The sequence below is a fragment of the Gossypium arboreum genome, unplaced genomic scaffold (genome assembly GCF_025698485.1).
Source record: "Gossypium arboreum isolate Shixiya-1 unplaced genomic scaffold, ASM2569848v2 Contig00365, whole genome shotgun sequence".
NCBI classification, from domain to species: domain Eukaryota; kingdom Viridiplantae; phylum Streptophyta; class Magnoliopsida; order Malvales; family Malvaceae; genus Gossypium; species Gossypium arboreum.
The window spans coordinates 7,501-23,298 of record NW_026440481.1 but is presented as its reverse complement, the minus strand read 5'-3'; the positions used below and the strand labels follow the sequence as shown (position 1 = coordinate 23,298).

At 35.4% G+C, this 15,798-nt stretch overlaps 2 pseudogenes; one reads left to right on the top strand and one right to left on the bottom strand.

Moving 5' to 3' along the window:
- The first annotated feature begins 207 nt into the window (after positions 1–207).
- On the top strand, positions 208–1,191 carry LOC128288973 (photosystem II D2 protein-like; annotated as a pseudogene).
- A 5,730-nt stretch (positions 1,192–6,921) lies between these two features.
- On the bottom strand, positions 6,922–10,018 carry LOC128288975 (DNA-directed RNA polymerase subunit beta-like; annotated as a pseudogene).
- Between the last annotated feature and the right edge of the window lie 5,780 nt (positions 10,019–15,798).

Below are 15,798 nucleotides of genomic sequence, written 5' to 3'. Positions count from 1 at the left end.
AGTCAGGTTATGGACCAATACAAGAAAATATTTTTTTATATTCGAAACCAATTAATTATAAGGGGCAGTGCACGAGAAATCAAATCATACATAAAAAATCGAATCCCCCAGCGCCCCCATAACATAAGGTGCTCGGAAATGGTTGAAGTAGTTGAATAGGAGGATTGCAGACTATAGCCCTTGTAAATTTACCAAAGATGAAATGATTTATTTGATATTATGGATGACTCACATGTAGGGACCGTTTCTGTTTTGTAGGTTGGTCCGGCCTATTGCTCTTTCCTTGTGCCTATTTCTGCTCTAGGGGGTTTACAGGCACAACCTTTGTAACTCGTGGTATACCATGGATTGGCCAGCCCTATTTGAAGGCTGCAATTTCTTAACCGCCGCAGTTTCTACCCCCTGCTAATAGTTTAGTACATTCTTTGTTGTTACTATGGGGTCCTGAAGCAAGGAGATTTTACTCGTTGTGTCAATTAGGTGGTCTGTGGACATTTGTTGCTCTTCACGCGCGCTGACCGGTTTTATATTATGGTGTTACGTCAATTTGAACTTGCGCGATCTGTTCAATTATGACCTTATAACGCACCTATCTCTGTCCAATTGCTGCTTTTGTTTCTGTATTCCTGATTTATCCACTAGGTCAGTCTGGTTGGTTCTTTGCGCCTGTTTTGGTGTAGCAGCATTTCGATTCATCCTCCTTTTCCAAGGATTTCATAATTGGACATTGAACCCATTTCTCATGATGGAGTTGCTGTTGTATTGGGCGCGGCTCTGTATGCGCTATTCATGGTGCTACCGTAGAGAATACTTTATTTGAAGATGGTGATGGTGCAAATACATTCCGTGCTTTTAACCCAACTCAAGCCGAAGAAACTTATTCAATGGTCACCGCAACTGCTTTTGGTCCCAAATCTTGGGGTTGCTTTTTCCAATAACGTTGGTTACACTTTTATGTTATTTGTACCAGTAACCGGTTTATGGATGAGTGCTCTTGAGTAGTCGGTCTGGCTCTGAACCTACGTGCCTATGACTTCTGTTTCCAGGAAACCGTGCAGCAGAAGATCCTGAATTTGAGACTTTCTACACAAAAATATTCTTAAACGAAGGTATTCAGTTGACAGGCTCAAGATCAGCCTCATGAAACCTTTATATTCTGAGGAGGTTCTACCCCGTGGAAACGCTCTTTAATGGAACTTTAGCTTTAGCTGTCGTGACCAAGAAACCACTTGTTTGCTTGGTGGCCGGAATGCTGGCTTATCAATTTATCCGGTAAACTATTGGGGCTCGTAGCCTATGCCGGATTAATCGTATTCTGGGCCGGAGCAATGAACCTATTCGAAGTGGTCATTTTGTCCCAGAAAACCCATGTATTTAAGATTAATTTACTTCCCCACCAGCTACTCTAGGCTGGGGGGTAGGGTCTGGGGAGAAGTTATAGACACCTTCCATACTTTGTATCTGGACACTTCACTTAATTTCCTCTGCTGTATTGGGCTTTTATGTATTTATCATGCACTTGGGACCTGAAACTTTGAAGAATCTTTTTCCATTTTCGGTTATGTATGGAAAGATAGAAATAAATGACCACAATTTTGGGTATTCACTTAATTTTGCTAGGTATAGGTGCTTTCTTCAGTATTCAAGGCTCTTTATTTTGGGGTATGTATATGATACCTGGGCTCCGAGGGGAGATGTAAGAAAATTACCAACTTGACTCTTAGCCCAAGTGTTATATTTGGTTATTTACTAAAATCGCCCTTGGAGGCGAAGGGTGGATTGTTAGTGTGGACGATTTGAAGATATAATTGAGGACATGTATGGTTAGGTTCCATTTGTATATTTGGTGAATCTGGCATATCTTAACCAAACCTTTGCATGGGCTCGCCGTGCACTTGTATGGTCGGGAGAGGCCATTTGTCTTATAGTTTAGGTGCTTTATCCGTTTTTGGTTTCATTGCTTGTTGCTTTGTCTGGTTCAATAATACCGCTTATCCTAGTGAGTTTTACGGGCCCACTGGACCAGAAGCTTCAAGCTCAAGCATTTACTTTTCTAGTTAGAGACCAACGTCTGGGGCTAACGTGGGATCCGCTCAGGGCCTACTGGGTTAGGTATCTAATGCGTTCCCGACCGGAGAAGTCATTTTGAGGGGAAACTATGTTTTTGGGATCTGCGTGCTCCTTGGTTAGAACTCTAAGAGGTCCCAATGGTTTGGACTTGAGTAGGTTGAAAAGACATACAACCTTGGCAAGAACGGCGTTCTGCGAATATATGACGCATGCCCTTTAGGGTCTTTAAATTTGTAGGTATGTGCTAATGAGATCAATGCAGTTAATTATATGTTCTGAGAAGTTGGTTAGCTACCTCTCATTTTGTTCTAGGATTTTCCTATTCGTGGGTCATTTATGGCACGGAAGAGCTCAGCAGCCGCAGCGGGATTTGAAAAGGAATTGATCGTGATTTTGAGCCTCACTTCCATGACCTCTTAACTGAGATAACTGAGACAGAGATCCAATGCTTAAGGTAGGAATCAATTTGATTACACTATATATATTGAAGGAATCAGGTGATATTTAAAAGTATTCTGTTTTCCTTTCGTTTCAACTCATTTTCTATCTAAATATTTTTTTCTGCTCGGCTATTCCACCCAGCCGAGCCATTACCTTTATTAATATTAAGATTCTTAATTACAGTAGCCAGGAAAGCAATAAAGAAAGAAATCTATTCATCGAGCAAAAGGAGAGAGAGGATTCGAACCTGATAGTTCTTTTGTTTCGAACTATACCGGTTTTCAAGACCGGAGCTATCAACCACTCAGCCATCTCTCCGAAAGCTAATTTCTTTTATTTTTATTCCACCGAATCGAACATGGCCATATGAGTTGATACCATCACTATGTATAGAAAGATATCGTGTGAACCTATAGGTCAATCTATTTATCTGTATATAGATAGATGAAATGCATAATCTAGCATGCCTATTTGTGAACGTGAAATAAAAATCACCCTCGACCCCATGTCCGAATAAAAGCGGTTAAAGGGTTGAAATAAGTCATAGAATCAATCGATTCATGGTAAAATCCTCTACCTTGCATTTTATTAATTTTTTGGTCAATATCATAGAGGATCAAATGGTATAGTTCTTTGTTGGTAGCTTGAGGATTAGAACATGACTATTGCTTTCCAATTGGCTGTTTTGCATTAATTGCTACTTCGTCAATCTTACTGATTAGTGTACCTGTTGTATTTGCTTCCCTGATGGTTGGTTGAGTAATAAAAAAATATTGTATTTTCCGGTACATCTTTATGGATTGGATTAGTTTTTCTAGTGGGTATCCTTAATTCTCTTATTTCTGAATCTATCCATTCTGATTCAAAATGACCCTCCCACGAATTTTTCAGATTTTGAGACACATTCAATAATATAGAAGTATGTTGCCAAAATGAAAATAAAAAAAATTAGAGGGGGGTCAATAAACTCTGTAATCTGTAATGTAACTTGAATGAAATAAATAGAATTTGAATGATGAATGAAAAAGAAAATAATAAATCGAAATCATAATAAAAAATGAAAATAAATTAATAATTTATTTTAATTATACTTAAATTAAATTATTAATTTTTTCTATTTAACTTAAATTAAATATTAAATAATAATAAATTCTAAATATACTAAATATAAATAATAACTAAATAATAACTAAATAGAAATAAAATAAATAACTAAATAGAAATAAAATAATAACTAAATAGAAATAAAAATATATAAAAATATATATAATAATATATAAAATAATATATAAATTATAAATAGATAATATAATAATATAGAATAATAAAATAAATAATATAGAAATATAGATTTATAAATCGAAATATATTAATATAATAATATAAATATTATTAATTACTTAATATTCTTAATATTATTAACAAATAATATAAATTAATATTAATTAATAACTTGTAATTTGATTAATTGATAAGCATTTGAATTGTTATATAATTTCGATTGTTAATTGGTTTAGTAGTGAATTGATAAAATCGCCCTGAACTGAAGAAAGTATCTGTCCTAGTTCTGACCAAATATTCTTTCGTATCAAGAATCAAGAACGAAAATGGATATAGTCGAATGGTAAAATTTCTTTGCTATGAGAAGACGCGGGTTCGATTCCTGCCATCCGCCCAGGGCAAATGTATTTAAGATAAGAGGATAAAAGATTCGTTATAGACTGTAAATAGTTGACTGGAATTGGAATATAATACAACCCTCAAAAGAAAAAATGACTAGTTAATAGGGTCAAGCTAATTTTTTTGTCAAAAATGTAATGTTGCGGGAACGGATTTGAACCCATGACCTCGGTTATGAGCCTTGCGAGCTACCAAACTGCTCTATCCCGCGATGAAAAGAAACCAAACTAATGGACAAATGAAGATTGAATGCGCTCTTCCATATATGTACAAATAGAATAGCCTATTTATACAGAATGGTAAGGGCCCCTATGATCATCGATCATAGAAATAAATAGAAAAGTAAGGGATATTTAATCTTACCAACTTGATCTTGTTGCCCCGGCAACAAACATGCAACCATTTCACGAAGTATGTGTCCGGATAGTCCAAAGTCTCGATAGTTAGCTCGGTCTTCCGGTCGAAAAGCAACGTCGATGAAGACGTGGTGCGCTATTTTGGTGAGGATTGTAACTTTCCATGAATTTTCCATTTCACCAACGACGGAACTTGCTTTATTTCTTTTTGAGGATCGACGAATCAAATGATATTTGTTCCAATTTTGCCTCTTCTTCCCTATGAATCAAACTTTCTTTGCCATAATGGTTCAGTTCCTATTATTATCAATGATACAAGTCGGATCCTAGATGTAGAAATAGAGGGGGCATACCCCTCTCCATCGAAAGAGATGATATTATCGCAGATACAAGCATAACATAGGAATTAACCAATTTGCCTGATGTAGAGGCAATCAAGAAAGCCGCATAAGTAAATATATAACCTACAGAAAAGTGGCTAATCCAACCAATCTTGCCTGCAACAATAGAAAGAGCCACTGGTTTATCTCTCCATCGAATCAAATTAGCTAAAGGTGTGCGTTCATGAGCCCATGCTAAAGTTTCGATCAATTTTTGCCAATATCCGCGCCAAGAAATTAAGAACATAAATCCAGCCCAAACAAGATGTCCAAATAAGAACATCCACGCCCAGACTGATAACTATTCATACCAAATGGGTTATACCCATTGATAAGTTGTGAAGAGTTTAAACAGATAATCTCAACCATCCCATCAAATAAGTGGAAGATTCATTAAACTGTGAGACGTTACCTGCCATAATGTGATGTGTTTCAATGCCAAAAGTAACCCATCCAATGGTATTTAACATCCAGAAACTGCCAAAATGCGTCCCACGCCGAAATATCACAAGTACCCTCGCCCCGGACCATCGCAAGGAAAACTATAACCGAAATCCTTTTATCCGGCATTAACTTGGAACCGCGCGCATCTAAAGCGCCTTACTAAGATCAATGTAGTTGTATGTAAACCCAGAGCAATAGCATGATGAACCAAGAAGTCTCCAGGACCCATTGTTAAGAATAGGAATTACTATTTTCATTAACAGCATTTAACCAGCCAGGCAACCATATATGCTTGACCCGCATTGAATGCTGGGCCATTCGTTGAAGATAAAAGCACATCGAACCCGTATGAAGTTTTACCATGAGCAGATTGATCCATTGGGCAAATATGGGTTCGATCAAGATTTGTTTCTCCGAGTCCCAAAAGCAAGCATGACATCATTATGGACATAAAGTCCCAAAGTATGGAATCCCAGAAAGAGGCTGGCCCAACTTAAATGGGATATGATAGCTTCTTTATGGTCTAACATTCTGCCAATACATTATCCTCATTCTGTTCCGGATTGTAATTCTAATAAAAATATAGCCCGTGGGCAAAAGCTCCTGTCATGATGAATCCTGCGATGTATTGGTGATGGGTATATAACGCAGCTTGAGTAGTAAAGTCTTGTGCTATGAACGCATAAGCAGGTAAAGAGTACATGTGTTGAGCTACCAAGGACGTAATAACCCCTAAAGAAGCTAGAGCAAGGCCTAATTGAAATGAATCGAATTATTGATTGTGTCATAAAGACCCTTATGCCCTGCCCCAATCGTCCTCCCGGAGGAATATGTGCTTCTAAAAGATCTTTATACTGTGACCAATTCCAAGTTAGTTCTATACATGTGACCTGCTATTAGGAAAAGAATTGCAATAGCTAAATGATGGGTGCAATATCAGTCAACCATAAACTTTGGTTTGTGGATGGAACCCCGAGAAGGGTTAGAATGGCAGTTCCTGATCCTAGGTACCAAATAAAATGACTACTTGAATCGGGGTTTTGAGCATAAAGATTCCACTGACCTGAAAAAATGGGCCTAACCTTGGGGATGCGGTAATACATCTAAGAAATTATTCCATCGAACATATTCCCTGGATCCAGGAATAGGACATGGACCAAGTGCCCTGTCCAAGCCAAGGAACTTACTCCGAATAGTCCTGACAAATGATGATTGAGACGAGATTCATGTTTTTGAACCACGAAACGCTCGGTTTCCTCGGTTGTAGGTGTAACCAACCCGCTATTAAGGATAGAGCAGAAAGAAATAATAGAAAAGGGCTCCAGTATAAAGATCTTCATTAGTACGTAACCCGATTGTATACCACCACTGATAAACACCAGAGTAAGCGATATTCACTGGACCAGGAGCGCCCCTCTAGTAAAAGCTTCCACCGCCGGTTGACCAAAATGAGGATCCCAAATTGCATGAGCAATCGGCCTTACATGTAAAGGATCCCACCCATGCCTCAAAATTTCCTGCTGCTACATGAAACTTCTGATTCATTCTGATTAAGCTTCCTTCCTATTAATCTGGAAGTTCTTCTCAGATACAAGGAAATGATTCAGTTCCAGAGCCAAAGATCGTAACTTTGACGAGCAATCGAAAAGATTCTGAGCATCTTCGGTTTAGGTATTGTTCCTCCAATGATCGTAGTCCCAAGTACTTTGGCGAGCTCTAATATGATCAGATTTATAAGTACATTTCTGTAAAATATGAGCAACACCAAATCCCTCTAGAGCCCAAACCTCCATTTCTCCTACCCGTTGTCCTCCTTGCTTGGACCTTCCTCTAAGTGGTTGTTGTGTAACAAGTATAATGTCCACTGAACGCCCATGTATTTTATCATCAACTTGATGAATTAATTTCAAGATATAAGGTTTTCCTATTATAACAGGTTGCTCAAAGGGCCTCCTGTTCTTCCATCAAATATTCGGCTTTTTCCTGGATATTCGGGTTCAAATACCCATGGATTCGCTGTTTGCTTACTGGTTTGATATAATTCGAAAACACTAGTTTTCTCAGCCTCTTGTTCATATCTCTCATCAAATGGTGCTATTCGATAATGTCTATCTAGTAGACTCCTGCTAACCCAAGCGAGCATTCAAATAGCTGTCCTACATTCATTCTGTGAAGGTACTCCTAATGGGTTGAAGACCATATCAACAGGTCTTCCGTCTGCAAATAAGGCATATCCTGTCTAGGTAAAATTTTGAAATGATCCTTTTCCATGCCTTCCGGCTACTTTATCGCCTACTTTGATTTCATGTTTGAAATATAGACACGAATCGTTTCCGGATTATAACTAGAACCCCTTTTTCTGGACCCATCTCACATCGATGACTGACCCTCCCACCTATAGGTAATTTTAGACAGTTTCCTTTTGAAGTGGATACCTGAATCCCAAGTATGGCCCGTAATAATCTATCTTCTGGAGCATACGATGATTCTTTCGCCACCTGAGGCGTTAATTTCACCTACTAAAATATCGCCTGTGTCCACCCAAGATCCCAGCATCACAATTCCATTTTGTTAAATTGTGGAGTAAATGGGCTTCTAGGTGCGGTATTTCGTTAGTGATTCTTTCAGGACCTTGGCTTGTCACATGAGTCTGAATTTACATTTTCGTATGTGAAAAGAAGTATAAATATCTTCATATACTAGACGCTCGCTAATGAGTACCGCATCCTCAAAATTGTAACCTTCCCATGGCATAAGCTACTAGTACGTTTTTGCCCAAAGCGAGTTCGCCACCAACCGTAGCGGCACCGTCCGCTAAAATTTGCCCCTTTTTAATGCATTTACCCCGCCGAACCCGGGCAGTTTGATGCATACAAGTATTTTTGTTGAACGTTGATACAATTCAATGGAATGCCTAGAGCATTCCATTGCCCGATAAAATAATCTTGTCAGTATCGGTGGAAATGATCTTTCCTCGTGATCGGCTATAGCGGGAACTCCTGAATCTAGAGCCACTTGGCGTTCCAACCCAGTTCCAACAATGCACTTCGGAACGAGAAAGCGGAACTGCTTGGCGTTGCATATTAGAACTCATTAAAGCCTGATTCGCGTCATTATGCTCGATAAAAGGAATGAGGAAGCTCCAATAGAAAATATTGAAAAGGAAAATACTTCGAAGATGAACTTGTTCCATGCAATAGTCAGGAATTTTGGCGGTATCGAGCCGGAACAACCTGTTCTTCCTGAATACCCTGATTCAAGGCCAGAATTTCGCTGCCACCATATAATATTCATCTCGACTTGGGGATAAATAAAGCATCTGTGCTTTTTTGATCTCAAAGATTTTATAAATGGATTTAGAGACCCCAATGACCAATCCTGGCATGAATTGCTAAGGATCCGATAAGTCCACCATTGATCCCTACAGACGTGTCAATTGGGCAAATGCGTCCATAGTGACTAGGATTGATAACTCAAATCTGAAAATTAGTAGTTCGTCCGGTCAATCTTTTGGGGCCCAAATAACTCAATTTTCTTCCATGCACTATTTGTGTCAATGGATTTGTTCGATCCAAAACTTGAGACAATGGGTGTAATCCGAAAGGATTCATATGGTTGTTAATGGAGTCGAAGTTACCAAATTCTGAGGAGTCGGTATCAATTTATGCCTAATTGCTCCGCATATAGTTCCTCTAACTACATTTTCTAAACGAACCAGAGCCAATCCGAATTGATCTTGTAAGAGATCCGCTACAGAACGAATACGCTTATTTTCAAATGATTCTATATCGTCAAGTGTACCCATTCCAAATTTCATTCCAATCAAACGATCCGCAGCTGCCAATATATCTCGCGGTAACAAAAATGTATTGTTCTGAGGTATATTAAGATTCAATCTTGGTTCATATTTCGTCGACCAATCCTTCCTAATTCACATCTTTGCTGAAAGAATTTCTTTGTAATTCCTTACATAGGATTCAGAAAATACTGATCCCGCCTACACAAGAAAATTGTTGATAAAACTCCAAATGGCATTTTTGACCCAATTTTTTTTTTTTTCCTTATCGGTCAGGAAAGACAAGAAAATCTCAGGTAGCAAACATTCTAGAATTTCTTAGATTCGAACCCATAGCTGATGATAGAACTAGAATAGATATTTTCTGTTTCCTACTTACACGAGCCCATATCCTTGCTTTTCATCAATCTCTAATTCTAACCTCCTCCCAATCTGATATTATGGTACCAGTATAGACCGAAATTCCGTTATGATCCAATTCTGATCGATAATAGATACTGGGGCTTTGCAATATTTGATTGATCACAATTTGTATATTCCATTACTATAAGTTCTGAGGAGTTCATTAGGAATTCCAATAAAAATTGTTTGTTCTTGCATATCCTTACTGGTTTTCCAAATTAATCCTGCGGATACATATAATTCAGAAGAATATGTGAGTGATTCATATACAGCATCCCTTTTTATCAACGGTTCCACCAATTGATATGTTTCCACAAATAATTGAAATTCAATTTCTTGCTCTGTATCTTCAATTTTGGAAACTTATAAAGTTCTTCTGTTAAGCCCCGATCCATGAACCCACAAAATCCTTCAAATTGTATCTGATTCAACCCAGGTATTGTAGACATTTATTTTCATCCCCGACATTTTAATTTCATTTCTCAAAAATCCCATTCTTTTTCATTCTTCATCGAATCCTACGAATCTAATAATGATGGAATTGAATTTCATTCTGTTTACTGAATCACATGAAATTTTATCTAACTCCATATACCATATAATATATGTGGAATGTATGAAATATGAAATGCGTATGAACGGAAGAAGAAAATTATACTCAAATTTTAATTTATATTTATAACAAACAGATACAGAAAAGAATTGATAAATGCCATTTAGCCGCATGGAGTTTTGTTTTTGTATAGAATATAAAAAATAATTCAATTTCTACCATTATTATGATATTACATATTCCAATCCGATTGAATACCAGAAAATGAAAGGAATTCTGATTTGATCTGTTCGTTGAGATAAAGACAAAATAATCATAAAATATATATATAGAGAGTTGATTTTTCTAGCGCTTAATTTTTCATGGACTCCATTGTTCAAAAAACGATTCGCAGAGAAGATAGATGTTTTTACCCACTTTTAGTTTTTTATTTTAGTAGAATATTTAGAATATGATTGAAGTAATAGTAAACTTCTATTTATTAAACAGGTGCAGATATAGCATTTCATTTATATATGTCTTTCTTTATTCCATTATAACGCTCTAATGGAGACAAGACATGCGTGCTCTATCAAAAATTCTATTTTTCTTTATTTTAATCTATTCAATGAAAATTGAAACACGATAATTTCTTTGCTGATTCCTATGGACATCATATCTATAGATAAAATACCTCATTAGATAACTATAACTGTGTAACAACTTATGCTCTGGGGTTTATATAGACTGATAATTGCTGTTATTATAATATACTTGAAATTAAGAAAGTTTTTTATTAAAAAAATCAATTTAGTTATGTATCCAGTTTTATTTTCTTATACCATTAGAAAAAGACAAGTGAAGAAGAATCGTCCATAAATTTGCAGTCAATAGTTAATGTTCCAATTTATTTGTCCTGAATTTTTACTTTGTAACTGAGAATCCACATTTTCTTTTTCAATAGAAAAGAAAGGGAAAGTTTTTGATATTGTGTGTCTTGAGATACTATAACCAATTGAAGTATGGATCCCTGATCTAAAATGAAAAGGAGATACTTCCTTTTTTGTTTGTAACCTTTATGACATGGCTGAGCGGTAAGGCGGGGACTGCAAACCTTTATTCCCCAGTTCAAACCGGGTGCGCCTGATCAAAAAAAACTCGAAATCCAACGTCTAACGTCTAGGATTCAAGGAAAACTAAAGTAGTGGAAGGAATCAGTAATCTTGATATGGAGCCCCTCACTAATGGAGTGGCTACTAGAGGAGTCTTGAATTAGATTGATAACGGAGTGTCTAATTAACTAATGAATGGTTGTAGAAGGGTTAAAGATACTTTGTATACAGACGGATGAAAGTCTCTGAGTGTTCAGGCATCCAATTAATATTAGATTGATAGATAATTGGCTTTTACTTAATGAGGACACCAAAAGAAAGAATGTCTTATTATTGATACATGTGAGTAACATTCTTTGATACTTCCAAAAGTGTTACTGCGCATTTTGTTGCTTAATGGTTTCGATTTTACCGAAATCATATAAGAGCTTGTTATAAGCGGATTTATCGAAGTGATTCATCAACGGTGGCGTGTCACAATTCCCTTTCTTTTTGACTCTGCGCCAGTAATTACACTATTATTAGTGAACAATAATGGAAAAATTGAATTCTTCATATTTGTTTCTATATTCATAGAGATAGGGACATAATACACATGATATAGTAAGTCTTGCTTGGCTGTTTAATGGTAGTCTTTACATTTTCCTTTCACTGTAGTATGGGAAGAAGTGGCTCTAGGGTACTCCTAATTGGGGTTGAGGAATCAAACCGTATCAATTGTTTCTGATCGTTTTGCAAAGCCTTTTTTATTTTAACTATTTTATTAGTCTTCATTTCGAAATTTTGGATTCTAGTGGAGTAATGTATTCTATGAATAACACCTTTTCAATCAAAATCAAATAAACATTTCAATAATCCCATGTTCGTATTTCGAAAGTAAAAGGATCCGGATGATAGGCAATAAAAAAAGAATTCTTCCTAAATTTTCTATTTTGATGAACCAGTTTACCAGAGTTATGAACGGACAATGAGGACAAGGAACCCTTTGTTTTCTGTATTTGCTTGTTTTATTTCTCCCTCTTTACTGTTCAAAGAGAAAAAAAAGTCTTTTTTTTATTTAATTTCATTTTAATAAGATCTTGCCTTAGTGTAGTCACATATTAGACACTTACCCCCTGTTTTATTTGAATTTCATTTATGAAATGCTTTATTGACTCATTTCATATCATGGATCAAAGAAGTTAAATTCAAAATCGGCAGGGTATACCCTTTTTCGAAACGAAATACGAAGAAAGTTACCATAGAACTTTGATCATCTGTCAGTTGCTCAACGAATTACTTTTGGAATGTTCAAAAAGATTACTTGGTTTTTTTTTTATTAATTTAATTAATATATGCTTATTCCATTCCATTTTTCCTTCATTTCTGATTATTTTAATAGGAATCTCGGTATCCACCAAAAAATCAAATCCATGAAATGAAAGAATTATAAAATCGTAAGACTTGCCTTCAATTATTTCAGATTAATTGAAATCAACACAAATAAAATAGATCAAGCGAAGAAATAAAATTGAGATACTATGTACAGTACATATCTTTAATTGATATCGACATGTATGAAGATACATATTGTGGATTCATCTATATTATTGTTTGCTTTCTACATTACAATAATAGATATAGATAGTATGGTAGAAAGATTCATATTTTTTCTACCATACTATCGAGTTTTATAGGATACTGCTGATTCTAGTCCATTCATTTTATTTAAGACGAGATTTGAACTTTTTTCTTAACTCCTTGATAAAAAAGTTTCATTCAAATTAATCACTTTGACTGACAGTTTTACGTATATTATAAGTAAAAAGCGGTAGGAACTAGAATGAACAGCGCTGTAGCAATAAATGCGAGAATATTTACTCATAATTTCATTGTTTTTTTACTTCGCAATAACTCGATTTAATCTTAGAGATGATAAATTTGTCGCTTGTAAATTCAATGCAATGATTTACATTTCAATGACATCGAATCGGATCAATATCATGAATAACAATATCAGGCTATCAAATCGATTCACCGTCGAGAATTGAATAGTATAACATAGGAAGATCTTTATCCACACCGAATACAAAAAGTGATGCCTGGTCCAATCAAAAGAATTCCTTTATTTATATATATTCTTTTCCACCCTTTCTTTCGATAATCTACTGCCTTCCTTGTACAATCATCTGATGATGTATCATCTGACTGCTTTTCCACTTTCACCGTTTACAAATAGTTTCCAAATAAACCCCAACAAAAGAGAAAGGAAAATAAATAAAAAAGATAAAGATATCGTTGGGAATGAAATTCTGTCATTTGTATCCCTTTGACAGAAAACGGAGGATCTATTGATGTATTTTAAAATTTTATCCGTCGGGACTGACGGGCTTGAACCTGCAGCTTCCGCCTTGACAGGGCGGTGCTCTGACCAATTGAACTACAATCCCAGGAAATAAAGAAAAGTGTACAGAGATAGTCTTATGATTTCATTCAGCCATTTTCTATTTAGATTTTAGATTCAGCTGGGTTGTAACAAACAAAGGCGCGAGTAATATATTGATATCCATATGGTATGCACTTTGAGTGAGAGCGACGCGGATTACTAGTTACTAGGAATCCTTTCGTTATTGCCAAATAAATCGATCAATCAATTTGAAAATGAAAACAAAAAAGAGTCTTCTTTGTTTATTTACTCTTTTCTTTTCATTAAACTTTCTATTTAATGATCCTGATATGAATCTAGAGCGTTATCAAGGTCATAATTTGGGAACAACTAAATAAATAGAACAAAATAAAAAACAAATAGCGGTAGGGATGGATATATCACAAAATTGACTTTTTTATTCTTCCCAATTTTTGTTTGGCTGGGAAAACAAAATACAAAAATGGGCATTTTAGGTTATGGCGGATCAGCGAATTATTGGGCCGAGCTGGATTTGAACCAGCGTACATATTGCCAACGAATTTACAGTCCGTCCCTATTAAACGCTCTGGGCATCGACCCAGGAAGAATCAATTCTAGGTTTATTGATAATCCATGATCAACTTCCTTTCGTAGTACCCTACCCCCAGGGAAGTCGAATCCCCGCTGCCTCCCTTGAAAGAGAGGTGTCCTGAACTGCTAGAGATGGGGGCATACTTGCCTGACCGCGACCATACTATGCTCATAGTATGAGCAGTTTTTTGAAATTGTCAATATAATGGAATGACTAGAGCCGAGAGCTTTTTCCATCTTTTATGATTTTCCATTTTAGATTCACGATTTATACTCAGTAAATCATTCATCGCCACTCTATTCGATATAGAAATAAATTAGATAAATTCAATCTATTATATAAATATTTATTAGAAATAAATAGATATTATAAAAATAGAAATAAATAGATATTATAAAAGAAACTAGATTATATTAATAATAAAGTATAAGATCAGTGATTGGTTTAATATAAACATAAAAAGGGAGTTAACCTTCATTTTTCCACTTTCATTCATTGATTCACCTCATTATTACGACGAGACAGGCATGTTTCTATCTCACACTAAGCCGGTAAATTTAAAAAGTAAATCGGGAATTTTTGAAGAGGCAGCAAGAAGTTATCGAAAATTATGTGTGTGTGTTTTTTCTAAAAACTAAAAATTGGGTTCGGTGGACAAAGCAAATCCCTTCATCACATGTTTCGATAAATAGATTGGATCTATGTCGAATTGCTAAGGTACCTGTATTAATCAAATAAATGAATTTCGTTCTGTTCTGATAAGCCAATTATGATTGGCCTTGAAACAATTCATTGCATTGATATTTATCAAACCCAATACCAATAAAACCATTTTACCTCTACACGTTAAGTAAATTAGAATTCTCATTCCTGAGAGCTACTAGCCACTATGAGTCTACTGCATACTTATATATATAAATAGATCTTATCCGTCTACTAATTCATTCAGTAATTGAATCGAACCGCCCTTTTAACTCAGTGGTAGAGTAACGCCATGGTAAGGCGTAAGTCATCGGTTCAAACTGATAAGGGCTTTTGACTTTTTTTTTCATAAAACTCCTATGAAATGGTAGTATTCATATTGAATACTAGGGATGTTGTTTTATTGGTAATAAAACCCAACTATATGTATAATAATTGAATTAGAAATTGTATAATTTAACTCTAATAAGTTATTATTCTAATGAGTTAGAGAGTAATTCTAAAAGAAAGTTGAAATTATAATGAATAATGATAAGCGTCTCTTGAAGGACAAATATATATTTCTATTTTGTTTGATTTTGAATTAGATTATTCCAATCAAATCCATTGTAAAGAATTGTAAAGATTAGAAATCAACAAAAGAAAAAGTAAGTGGATCTAACCCATTGAATCGTGACTATATCCACTATTCTGATATTAAAATTGATAGAGATGAAATTGGAATACGATTTCTTTTATTTCATATTTATTTGGACTCAAGAATAAATATTCAATCTTCTGGGAAATAAAGAGAAAGACATTTATTTCAAGTTACAACCTAAGAGCCTTTTTTCAACATCTTATCTTTCTTTGATTCCAGAACACAACAAGATCCATTTCTATCTATATATTCTATCTATAATAGA